This window comes from Podarcis gaigeae (assembly GCF_964106915.1).
Source record: "Podarcis gaigeae genome assembly, chromosome: 9".
Classification (NCBI taxonomy): Eukaryota; Metazoa; Chordata; class Lepidosauria; order Squamata; family Lacertidae; genus Podarcis; species Podarcis gaigeae.
The window spans coordinates 43,574,527-43,591,010 of record NC_139685.1 but is presented as its reverse complement, the minus strand read 5'-3'; the positions used below and the strand labels follow the sequence as shown (position 1 = coordinate 43,591,010).

Below are 16,484 nucleotides of genomic sequence, written 5' to 3'. Positions count from 1 at the left end.
TGCTGTTGTGTTGCTGCTACCACCCTGCCTTTTTCTCATCCATGGGTAGCCCATGACCTACCTGAATGGGACAGTGAAGAAATGAGATGGAAATCAAAGATGTGCTGGGCTTTAATAAATATCTTCTTCCTTAACTAGACTATATCCCCCACATCAGGCTCTTGATTCCCTTTTCTGCTGTACCTAAGAGTGTGCACCAAAGTACCTTAAGAACAAAGCGTTCTGCCCATCTGCTTTTGCTCCATACATGCTATTACCAAAAGAATTGCCATTACACAGGGGGCTGGCAGCAGTGACCGATGATGACCATTGAAACCGGAAGGGCAGGAAGACCAAGGCCACATTCACACCATACATTTAAAGGGCTATGATACCACTTTGAACATGCATGGCTTCCCCCAAATAATTCTGGGAGTTGTGGTTTCTTAAAGTTGCTGAGACTCTTGAGAGTCCCATGGACTGCAAGAAGATCAAACCAATCCATTCTTAAGGAAATCAGCCCTGAGTGCACACTGGAAGGACAGATCCTGAATCTGAGGCTCCAATACTTTGGCCACCTCATGAGAAGAGAAGACTCCCTGGAAAATACCCTAATGTTGGGAAAGATGGAGGGCACAAGGAGAAGGGGACGACAGAGGACGAGATGGTTGGATAGTGTTTTCGAGGTTACCAGCATGAGTTTGACCAAACTGCGGGAGGCAGTGGAGGACAGGAGTGCTTGGCGTGCTCTGGTCCATGGGGTCACGAAGGGTCGGACACGGCTAAATGACTAAAGAACAACAACAAAGTTGCTGAGAGATGTTAGGAGACCCCCTACTCCCCCCTCACAGAGCTACAATTTCCAGAGTTCCCTGTGAAGAGGGACAGATAGTGAAGCCACTCTGAATATTGTAGCTCTGGGAGGAGAACAGGGGTCTTGTAACAACTTGTGGTGCTCTTTAGAAACTTTAGCTTCAATAATTATTTGGAGGAAGCTATGACTGTTTAAAGTGGTATCATAGTGATTTCAATGTATGGCGTGAGTGTGCACCAAGGATAGGTGGAGCCACAGCCAATGACAGGGAGAGCCAGTTGATTCCAGTGTTGTCCCCATCCCCAACCTTCCAAGTTCTAGAAGGGCAACCCTGAGACTTAGGAGGAGGAAGCTGACAGCCAGGGCCACCCATTGAACTGGCTGTAAGAAGGCAGGCAGGTGGGGATTACAGATTGTTACTGCCTGATGTTAACATCAGCATGGCTGGGGCTAATGAAAGTTAAGTGTTCAACTACATCTGGAGGATTACAGGCTTCCCACCCCTGGTTTAAATTATCCAGAAGAACCCTATCCTACAAACTCAAAATGAAGGATTAAGACTTGAACAAAATGGACTGTCTACTCAGTTCAGCTTCCTCTTTTTCCAGGCTGTTATATTTTCCGCTAAGGCATTTTTCCTAAAACTGCATTATTTGCCATAAACATGTGTTCTGCTAGCATGCACCTGTAGTTATAGTAACAGGAATGCCTAGGAATGTTCTCTGGATTTCATCAAGTTATGTGTATATTGCTGTTATGTCAGGTGTATATATTATGACTCATAACTACTGCTCTTGATGCCGCCTCCAAGCCATAGTTAGGATATTATACAGTCCTGTATCCTGCACCATACTATTTCTTTAACACTGCATTATATTTGTGGCCATGAAGCCTCTAGCACTGAGTGGCTGGGCTGCTGTGATGACATGGAATGCTCATGAGCATTCCAAGCAGAGGCATGCCTACAGGATATGCCAGATGTGCCCCCCACCCAAAGTGATTTTTGTGAGTCCCTGTCTTGCTTAGCTGTATTCAGGAGCAGCAGAGACATTGGGCAGGGTGAATCCACTGTCTTGGACAGTAAAAGCCCTCAAAGTGGCACTCCCACGGGCTCCCTGCCCGCCCCACCTCATCTTCCAGTGGTGCCAACTTTGGGTGAGATTGTGTCCACTTTTTATGAGCTCTAACCCAAAACTGGCACAATCTTACTTGAAATTGGTTCCAATGGCGGTAGCACTTCTCCATCAGTGGCAGATGGGGCAGAGTACACAGCGGTGGCAGAGCAGGTGGTGGCAGGAGCAGCAGGAGTAGCAGGGCAGAGTGGTGAAATGGGACACACCACCCCTAGCTGCAGCAGAGCACTAGAGTTCCAATGTGGTGACTGCGCCTTCATGCAGCCAACCTCTCCTCTGCCCTTTTCATGCCTCTTCTGGTTCTGGGAAAATTGGGGGAGCTTATCACAGCAGGAGGGGGAGACACCAATGACTCTGCCTGACTTATCTCTGTGGCTTGGCTTCCCTCCTCTCCAGCTTTTGCTCTGAGACTGGGCTTCTCTCGGCCACAGACACCTCCTCCTCCCAGTCTTCCTCTTCTCCCTCTGACCACTCATCATTGTCCCACCACTACTCCCTGGGCTCTGAGCCTTCTTCCCTTAGTGGTTCCCCAGCTGGTTCCTCCCACCATTCCTCTGCATCCAACCAGTCCATGATATCACCTGACAGCAACTGCCACTCTAGCCCCAAGCCAGTTGAGATCACAGGGCCCAAGACACACAGTCTCCAGGATTCTTTGTGGGGGAGCAATGTGCTTTAAATGTGTGGTGTGGGTGTTTCAAGCAGTAACTTTTGTGGGGAGGCAGAAGACTGGAAAGAGATCCTGGGAGGTGGGAAAGCTGGAAGACAGGTAGCTGAAGAAAACATAAAGTGTAGGCAACAGACTGAGAAGTGCAGACCAAAGCGGAAAGACAAGAGGCTGAAACACGAAGAAGCTAATAAAAAAGGGAGGATGTGGAAAGACTGAATATCACACGTAGATTTGAACCTATCAGCTAGTTCTTTGGTTCCAGGCTTCCAGTCTAATCCTGCATTACTGATTTGGCTTGTCAAATGCTGGCATTGTACTCTTCGGGTTTGGCTCAGACTCTGCTGCTTTTGCTAAGTGCAATAACCACTCAACTTCCTGTCTTTGACTAGAGCCATATTCACACTGTTAATCTATATGTCATAGTACATCAGAGTATATAAAGGCTGCAAATTCTTCCTGCAAAACAGATATATTGCCAGGGAAGTTCAATATGCAATGGATGCTTCTCCTGCTACACACTGTGGCTGCATATCCAAAAGAAAGATTTAAGCAGTTTTATTCAATCCTAAAGGGGTTGTTCATCAAGATAAACAAAAGGATAAAGTAATAAAGTAATGAAAGAATCAGATGCCAAGTATCCTACAAGAATATTGAAAGTGGATTGCAGAAGAGTCCATTGGCCAGTAAAGAACATTAATTTCCTCACTCTCTAGACTTTTATTGGGGTCAAAATGGCAAAAACTGGGAAGCCACAATATCAGCTTTCTCCTCAATTTTTTGTGTGTGCACTCACACACACACATTACCAACAGAATTTGTGAACAGGAAACAGTGGAGCAACTTTGCTATTTCTTCCTGGACTGATATATCTCCAATAATGTGTGTGTGTTTAACTGCAGCATTCCTTTATTTGAAAATTCTGGGCAAGACCCAGAGGCGTTTGTATATTTAGACCTTTCCATTATTTCCCAAAGATAGGGATGGGGAACCTGTGGCCCTACAGATATTTCTCCATCCCCCATCCCAGTTGGCATAGTCAGTGGTCAGGGATAATGGGAGTTAGAATCCAACAGCATCTGAAGGACCACAGGTTCTTGGCCTCTGCCCTAAAACCTCTGTCGTATTGATGCACTGCTGACTATACTGAGCATTATGAGAAAACATTGCTATACATGACTCCCCCAAACCCTTTGCCCTTGGTAGCTCCTAAAACTAAAGGATGCACATCATTATCCTCTCATGCACATTTAAGTCTCTCACAAACTATTTCACTAGACAGGCATGTAAGGATCAGTTGTGATTTGGGTCACACTTGGGTAAGCATGACATCTTTTTGTCAATTATTTTAAAGTTTTCTTCCTCTCCCCTACCACCCCTAGGTTTGGCTGTTACTACCAAATTAAAAACACTGCTATTCTGTGGTGCAAACAGCGTGAGCTTTTGTGTAATCGTCAGATGTAATTTAATTTGCATATTTTGTTATGTCTAGTTAGCTGCCAAACTTATAAACTAAATGATAAATACAGAGTCTTTGGGGATTTGGTTAAATTAAGCTGTTCTTCAGGGTGGTCTTGATATGAGTCAAAACTGGAAAAATGATGCTATGTTTCCAGAACACCTAAAGTGAACGTAAGTAATTTATTCTATGGCTCTCTGGACTTTTACTGCCATGTATTCATGATGTGCTTCAGCTTTTATTAGATGTTTACATATTTTATGTGCTGGATTTCCAGTCATCATTGATAAAGGCTTAAGAGATTTAGCTAAATGGGATAATTCATTTTATTTAATTAGCAAGTACTCATTGCACATTTTATATAAAGCTCCCAACATAGCAGCTAGGAGCCACCGCCCCACGTATTCTTTTATGGCAATTACAATAAAACATAACCTCATCAGATCACATTTTCTACAAGGAGGAGACATGTGCAACTATGCTTAACATTATAGCTGATTCGTGCACTGTACAGAACCAAATTTATTAAATGTGATATACGAAGTATGGTTAAAGTAATTGAAATTGTTTTACATAAACTGTTCGTTGAGCACTCCCCCAAATCAAAGAAGCAACCAACACTTAATTAAAGTAAGGCAACCGTGCCCAAGCTGGTGCCCTGCAGATGCTCTGTGCTAATGTTCTGGGTGGGGATTTCTGGATGCAAATGGTTTTGACCCAAATTATATCATGCACTCATCTTTTAAGAGTTTAGTCAGACTAAATTCAAACATTTAAATTCCATGTTTGAAGAAATTGAAATGAGCAGAAAATATGGCACTTGCTAAAAAGCTATTGTTGCTGTCTATCTCCGTTTTCTAGAAGCCTTGCTTCTAGAACCCCTCAGGTTCTCATTTTTCCAATCTTAAATTCAGTTCCCTACGTTTCAGCAGCAATTTGCAATTTTTTTATAAAAAGAAAACCTCATGAAAATTCTTCAGCATTTTAGAGAAGATGTCCCCTAATAAACACATGTTGATGTAATTTTGACCAATATACACATTTCTGCAAGTATTTTCTCCTAATAGAGTGCATCCTTGTATGTTATTTTCACTAATGTATTTATGTTTTTGCACACTTTTACCTAATATAGTACATTTTTGTAAACACTGGTTGGAGAACTGCTTCACAAAATTTGGATAAGTGTGAATTTGGAAGGGTGGGTGATTTGGAAAGCACAAATTTGATAGATTCACCCTTTATATGCCAACTCATTTGAATCCAATGAGTTTCCCCATCCAAAATAGAAAAATTAGTAACCAGGTGCATAAGAAAAAAGGTATTTAGACTACACACATATATACTTTTTGACATTTTAATGCAGACAGTATTGAAACGCTACCATTATAAAATATGCATGGGGGGGGGGTTATCTTCATGAAAGTAAAAATCTGATCCTAAAGCTAGACCTCCCCGGAAATTTTGAGTCAGTAAATCTGGATTTCTCACTTGGGCCTGGTTTTAAAGACCATTTTGCTTAAAAAACAAAACAGATACAATAGTGAATGTGATCCCAACTTTAATGCAAATATAAAGAATCCTATAACTATAAAATGTCACAGAATAAATGAAATATGGGTGCTAATTCAAGCAATTGAGTTTCTGTAATACAGACATCCCTATAAATGTCCTGTTAATACTAATAGAAATGGCTTTATTGCAAAATAATAATAATCCACACACCTATGGCTTGTTTCATTTCCATTTTATACTAGATGTAATGACTTCAGCCTGGAGCATTTCCTGCAGAATAATGACCGGCTGTGTTTAATGGCCCCCAGTTGAGCCTTGGGCCATCAACTCCTCTTAACCAGCCATTAATCTCAAGGAAATACCTCCCATCTCAATTGTTATTGCAGATCTCTGTAGGAAAAATAATGTGGATTTTTTCCAATCAAAATGTAAATGCCACTATGAAGTTCTCTCTGTGACAGTTATGTCAGACACAATATGTTACTTTCATTTCTTTAACACTATTTCCCAAAATCAACTAAACAAAGGTTCTCTTGAGCAAGGGTTTTCTCAATCTCGATTTCCACCCTGCCTTTTAAAACTTTTCTGAAGAATCTGAAGTCTGAGAGTATCCATGTCAGCGAATAATACAAGTGCTATATAATATTCCGCTGCATCTCTAGTTTGTCTCTACTCTGTCATTGATGTAAAAGATCTGAATCAGACAACTCTAGGAGATTAGTTGTCTAAAGTTAGCCATAGTCCTTTCATAGAATAAGGACTTGACTCAAATGCTGGACACAGTGGTGATTACACATCCTTTCCTAGCCACCAAACCCCTGTTCTTCCCTTGGTTTTCATAGAAGAGTGCAGGATATGATATAGTTGTGATGATGGCTTGAACATAAGTGGAGCAAAACTTGGTACAAATCTGTCCTAATGTGTCTTAGAACCATCTGAAGCAATGATTTTGCATCTCATTGCATCTGCACGGTCTCATCCAACAGGGCTTTTCCAGATGGAAAGGGGCTTTTATTTATTGGTTTATTTGATGCAGCCTTTGCCATGTGGTGGCTAGGGAAGATGAGACAAGTAGTCTAAAACACCTGGAGAGTGCCAGGTTGGCAAAGACTGACTTAACAGGTTCATACCGCACCCCTCAACAAGCGCCAGGACAGTATTCAGCAAGTCAAAATTACAATAAAACAGAGTAAAAAATATGTAACATAAAAGAGTAGTGAAAAGTTGTCAGCAGATAGAAACAAACACAAAGCAATATAAAAGTAATGTGTGGAGGATTAAGAACCCTGGGGGGGGGGGGGAGAAGAAGAAGAAGAAGAAGAAGAAGAAGAAGAAGAAGAAGAAGAAGAAGAAGAAGAAGAAGAAGAAGAAAGACATCCAGTTTGGTACCAGGCAAGTCTCCCTGCAAAGAGTTTTCCATAGCTGGGGTATATTACCAAGTAGATCCTTTCCCTTGCTACTCTCCACTACATTTCACATGGTGCTGGCACCTAAAGAAAGTCCTCCACTAAAAATCCCAAGGTGTGGGCTGGCACATATGAAGACAAGTAGTCCTTCAGGTGCACTGGTCCCAAGTCATGAAGATCCTTAAAGGTCAAAAACAACACTAAGATGAGCCTGGAAATGAACTGAGTTCCAGTGCATTTGGTGGTACACAAGTATAATGTGAACTTAATTCCCTTCCAGATGTATTTTGGGCTGATTTCCATTACAAAACCATCTTCAGAAACAGCCCCGCAGGTAGATTACAGTAATCTACTTCTGGATGTTACAGGACATAGATCCTTGAGGGTAGGCTATTTCTGTTCTGGTGCACCACTCTGAATTGGTAAAATGCAACCCAGAGGCAACCTGCTGTTACTAAGAAGCTTGGTTCAGCTGGAACTCTGCAAGGGCCCTAGGATCATGTTTCTCTTTTGGCTTTGCTCTGGGCAATGAATGTGATGCCATTGCAAAGTAACAGAGAAGGTAATGCTAGTTTAAGGATAGTATCTCACAGCAGCAGCTATGCATGGAGTTGAACAGCCACATGGACAGCAATGTGCAAGGTTCATTTGTCCTCAGAGCCCTTGCAATATCTCATGCAAACACACACCCTTATCTGGTCCTAAAGGCTTCTTCCTGCAAATATATTCTACTGGTAATTGGACTAAGCCTAAATTTGCATAGCTTGGGAAATGTTACTGCCTTTCTCCATGAGGGAAACCTCACTTACTTTGCTGTAACGTCTGCTTTGCCAGAGCCCCTTACAACCTCCTTGCCACTTTGCAGCAGGAGGCTATTGATCTATTTTGTAACAACTTGATACTTTAATTTATTAGCATTCAGAGTTCCCTTCCATGAAGACTTGTCATTAAGGTAATCAGCCTTGTTGTTACAGTGAACGCCCATCAGGAAGTTTCTTTTCTATAACTGGACATCTTGCAGATCATCACACTGTTCCAAGATTCAATCTCATGGGCTTAATGCTCGCTGGACAGCTCCGCGTGTCTCCTTTCCAAACTTGCTCTGACCCCATTGATGCTGCAGCTAGCTCCCTTCCCTTGGCTCTTGTGCCTGTCTCCTCTGTTTCTCAGCCACATTTGTTATTTTCTTTGGTTGAATCCAAAAGCTTGTGAGATGCAGAAGCCAGTTTTATCCCATGAGGAATTAAATCAGCTGCTCCATCCTCACTCTAGCCTACTAGGTGTCCTTTCAGAAACCAGAGGAAGCTAGCTGTCTCGGCAACCTGTGAAGGACCCACCACCCAAGTCAACTGACTCACTGCCAGAGTCCCAGAATGAGTTGGAACTGTGCCACCACAGGTCACAATAAAACTCAGAAAACGTCTCTGCCTGTACCCTAGCACCAGCCACCGCTCCATATATGGCAACCTCTGCACACTCTATAATGGGATTTGTGTCAGTATGAGCTTTCCAACCAAGCAACATAGACTTCCATAGCCTGCGTAACTTATGACAACTAACTATGGTGTTATTTTTGCACCTCAATCCACAAAGCCATTTTATTTAGGTTCAACAGAGTTTTGTGGAAGTTCACTGCTGTGTTTTTTAAAAAGCAGTAACACTTACTAGATATTTTGAGTTGTTATATTGGTTTCATTTAAGGTCAATGTTTTTTAAAGAATGCAAGCAGTTCTACTAGATCAGAAATTAAAAAGACTGAACATGCTGTTAACAAGTACACCAAGAAACTTATATTAAATGGGTACTCAAAAAAAGTACAGCATTAGCCAAGGATTTTTCACCACCCTTACAAATTTTAAATTATTTTAGCCAATTTCAACATTTAAAAAACTTTCTCTGGTCTCAGGCGGGCCATTAAGTCTATGCGTCAGTGATTCACAGTCTGCTGCTAGTCAATAAAATCTGGTTTTAATTCTATGCAGCTTTTTAATACAAAAATCAAGTGAAGTTTAATACTTTAAAGTTTTCTCAAGACCGAACAAAGGGAGAAAATATTTCGAGGACATACAAATTAAGATGACTCACATTCTTTACCACCTGTTGGTTCCTTTCATAGACTGCTCCCCAGTCCCCATTACTATAATATACACTATTATACTGTACAGCATAATTTAGGAATCAATAACTTAAATTCCTAGGGCCAAAATGGTGACTCATTATTCTGGTTCTGGATACCATCGCCATCGCTTTCTTTTAGAACATTGACTCTTTTTCGTTTGTTATGACAATTAACAATACAATAAGGTTGCATACAGAACTACAGTCTACAAGCACTCTACTCTGTTGGAAGTGAAGACAGATATAATATGAAAAAAGTACCTGAAGTCAGTTCCTGAGTCACAGCCTGAGCCTAACTTCTTCCTGGTTTTGCCAATGACACATGTGCATGCCAGCACACGGAATGCTCCATCAGCCATGAGATTTTACATGCTTCTGGCAGCTGGCAGCCTTTTGTGGGCAGGTGGGCGGGGTGTCACATGTATTTGTACCTTATATTAAAAATAAATGAAACCTTTTTTAAAAAAAAAAGTGCTATAAAAAGTGGAGCAAGTCTTCTTTATGGCCTCAGTGATGGCAGGCTATCAGCATCATCCTCAGCCAACTTTTGCCAATTTGCAGAACCATTTTTTTCAGAGCTCAGCCCCTGCAGAGGAAAGGTACATTTGGACTGTGAGCAAGAACCTTCCAAGTTGGCCCTATTTTTCTAAAAATGTTACATCTCTTCACTTGCAGGGTCCAGTGGAAGTCTAATGACACTATAGAAGAAAAAACGTGAAAGCCAACAGAAGATAAATATGGCAACATCCCATTGAAACCAATGGAGCTTAGCCTGCAATTCTATTCAATTCAATTAATAGTGAAGAAACTCCATTGAACACAATGGTACATTTCTGAGTAAACATGTATGAGATCGCATGTTTAGGCATGAATGTTCAGTTGCCTATTTTTTTCCTGAATTGTGACCCAAATGCACATGAATGTGAAATTTCTCTCTTTACGTTACATGAATTAAGTGGATAATAATTTGCACATAGAGGTTGTGTGTGTCTCTTGAGGTTATGGAAGTATTTTGTTCATTAGCAAGAAAAATTATTGGTGCAATTTATTATAATTAAATCCTTATGCACTGTGGTTAGAAAACGGTTTATGTTGGCTACACCCATTCTCCTGTGTGGTATGAGGATACCATTTTGAGCAGTTTAAAAGAGGAATGCAGCACTGACCTTTCCCATATCCCTCACAGTAAGGTTCCTTGCAGCTGAAGCTAGGACTTAACATGGAGCATGTGGAATGGATTTTCCTAGTCATGGAGCATTTGGGTTACAGCAAAAAATGATGATTTTTGCAAAGGCACACTAATTTGACAAATACCAACATTTTTGTGAGGGCAGAGTTTGCTCCAAACCTGAATGTGTGTGGTTGCACACAAATATGCTAAATGGATGGTGAAATTGCGTTTGTCTACAAGACTGATGGAGAGGTAGAAATTGTGGGCAGACATGTCAAACGTTTGGGATGTGTACTTGGAGAGAGGTTCACAATCCACAGCGATAGTTATGCTAATGACAGGTAGTGTATTATTGCACAATAGATTTACATGGGTGTCTTAACTCTTGCCTCATTGTTCAGATAAGCAAAATATGAAAAATGGGCAACCACATCTAATCCATCACTTGTACAAATCCCCAGTGTAATTAAATGAAAACTGGAAACGCTTCTGCCTAATTCAAAATAGCCAATGATGACAGTTGATTCATTAATGAAACGAAGTTTCTGCATAATAATTTATGCAATTGACCAATTCATTATGTCAGTGATGAAATGTTCTGCCTAATTCAGGAAAGACTTTGCTTATTCCATGAAGTAAACAACAATGTTACCAGTCTGCGAACTAGGCAGTACGGTTATATAACTCGGGGAGAGTATTTGCATAAATCACAAATTACACATTTTATTATATTCCATGAACAAAGCATATTTATATTGTTTTTAATGAACAAAACAATGTTGTTAACCACCCTGAGGAAAATGCCAAAAGTGGGATAGGAATTCCTAAAACAAAACAAAAATACACCAAAAAAACCCCACCCCAATTAAAATTAAATGTTTCAGTAGACAACACTCTAACTGTCATTTACCCCTCAGCTCCATCAGGATCTGGCATGGTTCGGCAGCCCCAGATGCAAAAGACTGAGGAGGAAGGAACAGGTGCAGATGTGGGGAATGGAAGGGCTGAAGGACTCTAGACATCAGAGAGAAAGCAGACCTGCTAGCTCTCCCCAACACCCCTCCTGTGGAAGCAGGAAAGGGAAGATCCTTCAACCAACAGAGGGAAGGACAGAACAGGATGAAGTGGTGGCAAAGCTGAAGGCAGAGGGGTAAATATAGTCTTCTTGCTGAGAACCAGGCAACACCTTTAGATACACTGAGAAACCTGAGAACTGAAACACAGCCATCCTTCAAAATTTATACTTCTCCAAATTTTGCAATACCGGTCTCCAGTCAAGGAATGTGTGTCAAAATACATATACAACAATATGTGTGCATAGAAAAGCATATATTAGTGGGGGGAAAACATATAAAAAGGAAATTGTATTAGGGATAATTGCTTTGCTAAATTTTGTGTATTAGGCAAAATTGCATTCAAACACGTATAAATCAGGACAAACTTGTGCTAAGATGCTGAAGAATTTTCTGGAGGACATTTAAAATACTTGGAACCAGTCAAAATGGGTGCAAAAAGGATGCCGAAATGGCAATATTTGCCACAGTGTAACACCACAGGTGGAGTTTGGAAGGATGGGTAGAGAGAGGGGTGGCCCTTCCTTGCCTGAGGCAAGATAGGAAGGTGCCTCCCTACCCCACCCCATCCCGGCAAAAGCTCTACACACACACAGCTGAAGCTTTCTTTACTTAGGACAAATGGCAGTGCCCAAAAAGCAGTAATGTTAACAGGTTCTGGTAAGACCTCACGGAGCTCTTGTGAAATCTCACAAGATTTTTGCGAGATCTTGCCAGAAGCTGCTGCTGCTTCACCGCCACCTCTTTGGGTTCTGCCACCTTAGGCAGCTGCCCCATCCTGCCTCATAGGTGGACCAGCTCTGAGTGGAGGGATACCGCCGCCCAATCCACACAGACAAGACACACAGAGCCCAGCAAAAAGTGAGGTACGATTGCAGCCTAACTTGAGTAAGATACATTGATATTGTTGCCACCTAGTGCCCAAAAGACAAATCCCTTTGTTTATAAAAGTCAAGACTAAGAATGCTTGAGTTTAAGGTGTGTCCCCCACCCTCCAAAATGCGAGGGACATGCAGATAAAGAACAAAATTTAGCAGAGTCATTACTTAACATTGCTGGCATGGATACAACATGAATGTGTTCACAAGTGGCCAAAATTGCCAAAAACAGGAAGTGCTCTTTGACATGAATAAGACAAAAGAAGGCCGGTTGTTCAGTTCATCCCTGTCTGAATTTTTTAAAGTCCAAAACTGCTAGTAGATGAACTCATAATTGGCACAGACAGGGTTATATGAAGCTATGTGTTCAGTAATCTGGAAAATGTTGTTTTATGGATCTGTCATGACATAAATTATGCTAATGTAGTATGAGTTTAAAGCACAATACTTAACAGAGCTTGAGAGAGAGAAATATTGGCTATGGGAAAGGCACTAAGCAGGCTGGAACACAGCCTGGGTTACAGTTCATTAATACATGGTGAAATAAACAATATATAGAAGGGGGAAAGGGTGGACTGTTTCCATGATTTGCACTAGATTTATTCCTGTGCCGCAATATGTACGTTAAAAAAGGTGCATGGGAATTTCTTGCTGAAAAATAATACCAGGAATTATTCTTCAAACCTGATCAACATCTCCCCCACATGTGATTTCTCATAAGACTGACACCAGCGCTAAACAAGTAATCAAAACCAATTTTAACTACTTGTTACAACAGTGGGTGAAAGTGGGTGTGGGTTACAAAAGTAGGCGAAGTTACCATCCTAGCTGAAAAGGAGTGAAGACAATGTGATCAGTTATGTTGCTGCAACTGCTAAAACTTGCAATGTGTGGTCCATTGTACAGTAGATATGGTACTACAATTAGTCTTCGGCCAACAAACTGCCTAGTGATTTTCATAAACAGGCTAGATGAGAGGATGGAGGATGTTATTAAATCTTCAATGACATCAGTTTCAAAGATATTAATATAGGTCAGCCATCATACACTATTAATTGGAAAACCTTATGAGCCACAGTAGATTTGGGAGCCATAGGCACAAGAAACAGGGATGCAATGCGCTGAATATTCTCAGTAATACCAAGTGTATTAATTAATAACATAATTTAATGGAAAGTTTAATAGTGCAAACTGGTTGCACTGGGAAGATTTGATACCTGGGTTATAAATCTTCTATCTGTTTTATAATGTACATTTCTTTGGGATGCCTCGTATGAAACAATTCATAAATTAACTTTAAAAAATGATAATCTTTAAAGCAAAAGCAAAACAGGCAGATGCTTAAAAGGCCTAAGTTGAGAGGTGTTTTTCTTAAAGAGACAAACCTCAGTTCAATTTGTTTCTTTTGCATTAGTACTGGGGCTCTGAATATATCTGGATTGACTAGTATATATGGGATCCCATTTTCAACCTACTTTTGTACAAGGGAAGCAACACCTGTGTAGTAAAGTACATAGGTATATATATTTTAATCAGAAAGAGCCCAGAGCAAATGGTTTCAACATCTGTAAACCCTTCTCACGTCTTGGGCTATGTATTTATTTACTATTATTATTTTGAAATATGGTTGGTTCTGCCATAAGTTGAGTCAGAGTTCATAAGGGCTTGATGTGCCTTTGGTAGAATTCTTTAGGGATAAAGAAGTTTTATTCTCATATCCAAAATTCCTGAACAAATTGGCATCTGAATTTGATCTAAGTGACTGCATCAACCTGCTTACATTTTCTCTTAGAACAAATATTTTAAAAAATAACAATCTAAAATCTTAATTCACATATTTACCTAGAAACAGCCGTGACACTAACATCTGGAGTATTTGTAGCACATGTAGAATAATCCAGAAAGGTGAGCATTTCTTCTCAGAATATATTTAAGAGGTTTAATGTCAGCGGATAAACTTTGGTGACTAAGCACCTGTCAGACTCTGGATGCAACCCCATCCTTGAGATATGCCGGCTGCAGGATGGGATGGGGGTATCATTATACAGCAGTCCCACTTCAAGATGTGCAGTCCACCAGTAAATATCTATAAGCATAATTTTGCAGATACATCAGCACAAGTCCAGGTTGGCATATTTGTATTGCTGATACAACTTCACCAGTGAAGGGATGACCCAAGCTACGTGGAAATGGGACCATGATAGGAAGTTGTCAGGTCCTGTGCTTCCTCAGAACCTACCTCCAACACTGGCAAGTTATGGAGTAAGTCAAACTCCACTGACTGAACTCAATAGAGAGCAAAAACCACCATCTTCCAATTTACCCACTTTGCCACAATGAAGTAGAGAATCCAGACTAATTTGGCACCCTGTCATAGCATGCCAACACTAGTAAATAAATTATTGACAAGGAGACCGTAACTTAGAAGGCAGGGTACAAATATTGTGAACACTTAGAACACACAATTGATTAATTTGGTGGCAAGAACTATGGAGACAGAACATTTTTTATTAAAAAGGGAACTTTTTGTTCAACTGGCCACAGAACACAAATAGGAAGACTTTACAATATGATTGATACTTCCTTTTCAGTTGAGAATAAACAAACCATGTTTTATCCTCATGTACATCTAATGTAAGAATTATGTTTATGAATTGGATGCCATGAGAGATTGCAGGCACAGCTGCTCATAAACCCTGATAAATACTTAATTTAGCATGACACTAAAGGGGAAAGGAAATAATTTTTATCTGTTCATTAGTCATCCAGCTACTGGGCTAGCCCTGCATAAGTTATATAGACCACATTTCAATTTCAATGTGGCTTATATTTTACTGCTTCCTTCTCACTTAGTTAAACTGGGATGTGTGCGGCTGATAAGGTTTTTATGTACTCCTGCATTACCTTTTTCTTTTTTAACATCTCAAGATGTTGCAAAGCACAAGATTTTGCTGGCAATAACATTCAGAGCGAGCCTTGAGCTCAACAAATCTCACAGATCCACATGGTGCAATTTCTAGCTGTTGCCAAAAGGAAACGAATGCATTTGATTTGCAAATTTGAAAAGCTGTGTTTGTGTCAGCCTCACAGTTTCCACAGCACCAGCCTTAAACTGATAGCACATGTTGCAAAGGGAAGATTTATGGAATCCACCTAGTGAGCTCTGATCCTTCCACTCATCTAGTAGTACACGTGTATATCATAGAAGCATCCAGTTAAGATCAGAAAAACTCATGAAATGAGAAAGAATAACCAGTTTTGCAGCCTATTTTACATTAAACCAAAGAAAAAAGATATCCCTCTGCTCCTTCTCACCTGTAAAACCAGTGGTGCCTTTTTCCCAGTGCACAGAAGCTGAAGCACAGAAAAAGATATGAAGAATTAAGACCATGAATATACATGCATGCACAGGTAGGTATACATTCTGCACATACTTGTTCTACTGACCCTGTCACAACTTCCAAGGAGCCACTGCCATCAAGAAGATCACAGAATGCAACCTTCAAGATGACTTTAAAAGGTAAAGGGTAAAGGGACCCCTGACCATTAGTCCAGTCGTGGCCAACTCTAGGGTTGCAGCGCTCATCTCGCTTTTGCCACCGGCATACAGCTTCCAGGTCATGTGGTCAACATGACTAAGCCGCTTCTGGAGAACCAGAGCAGTGCACGGAAACACCGTTTACCTTCCCACCGGGTATCCCAACCTATTTATCTACTTGCACTTTGACGTGCTTTCGAACTGCTAGGTTGGCAGGAGCAGGGACCAAGCAACGGGAGCTCACCCCGTCACAGGGATTTGAACCGCCGATCTTCTGATAGGCAAGTCCTAGGCTCTGCGGTTTAACCCACAGCGCCACCCATATTCCCTAAGATGACTTTAGGACATGTTAATAACATATACAAAACAGAGTGTATTTTGGAAAGTTGTTTTTCTGTTTGCAGTGGATGTGGACATCTCTTAAAATATCTTAACCAAATTTTGAGGGTGATGGTTCCTAAGATCAAGGAACAGGTTTTCATTGATGGTTGGCTGAACCATTAAAAACTGCAATTAAGCTGCAAGCTAATTGAAGTAACCCATGCACTGCTTCTGTGGAGCCAGTTTCTGTGTGCTACAGTCCATGACAGGCCCCTTCCATCTCACAGGGATAAAGAAAGGCTATAAAATATGTACAATAACATTATTTACTTATTTGAAAATTATGGATCTCCTATTGTTGATATCCAAGGCAATAAACAATTACAATGAACAAAGAATAAAGAAAAAACACCCT

At 40.8% G+C, this 16,484-nt stretch overlaps 1 long non-coding RNA gene across 1 annotated transcript; it reads left to right on the top strand.

Moving 5' to 3' along the window:
- Positions 1-1,138: 1,138 nt before the first annotated feature.
- LOC310852609 lies at positions 1,139-9,950 on the top strand. Its single transcript, XR_014568316.1, has 2 exons — positions 1,139-1,192; positions 9,764-9,950. It is a non-coding gene; the product is annotated as an uncharacterized lncRNA (long non-coding RNA).
- Positions 9,951-16,484: the final 6,534 nt, after the last annotated feature.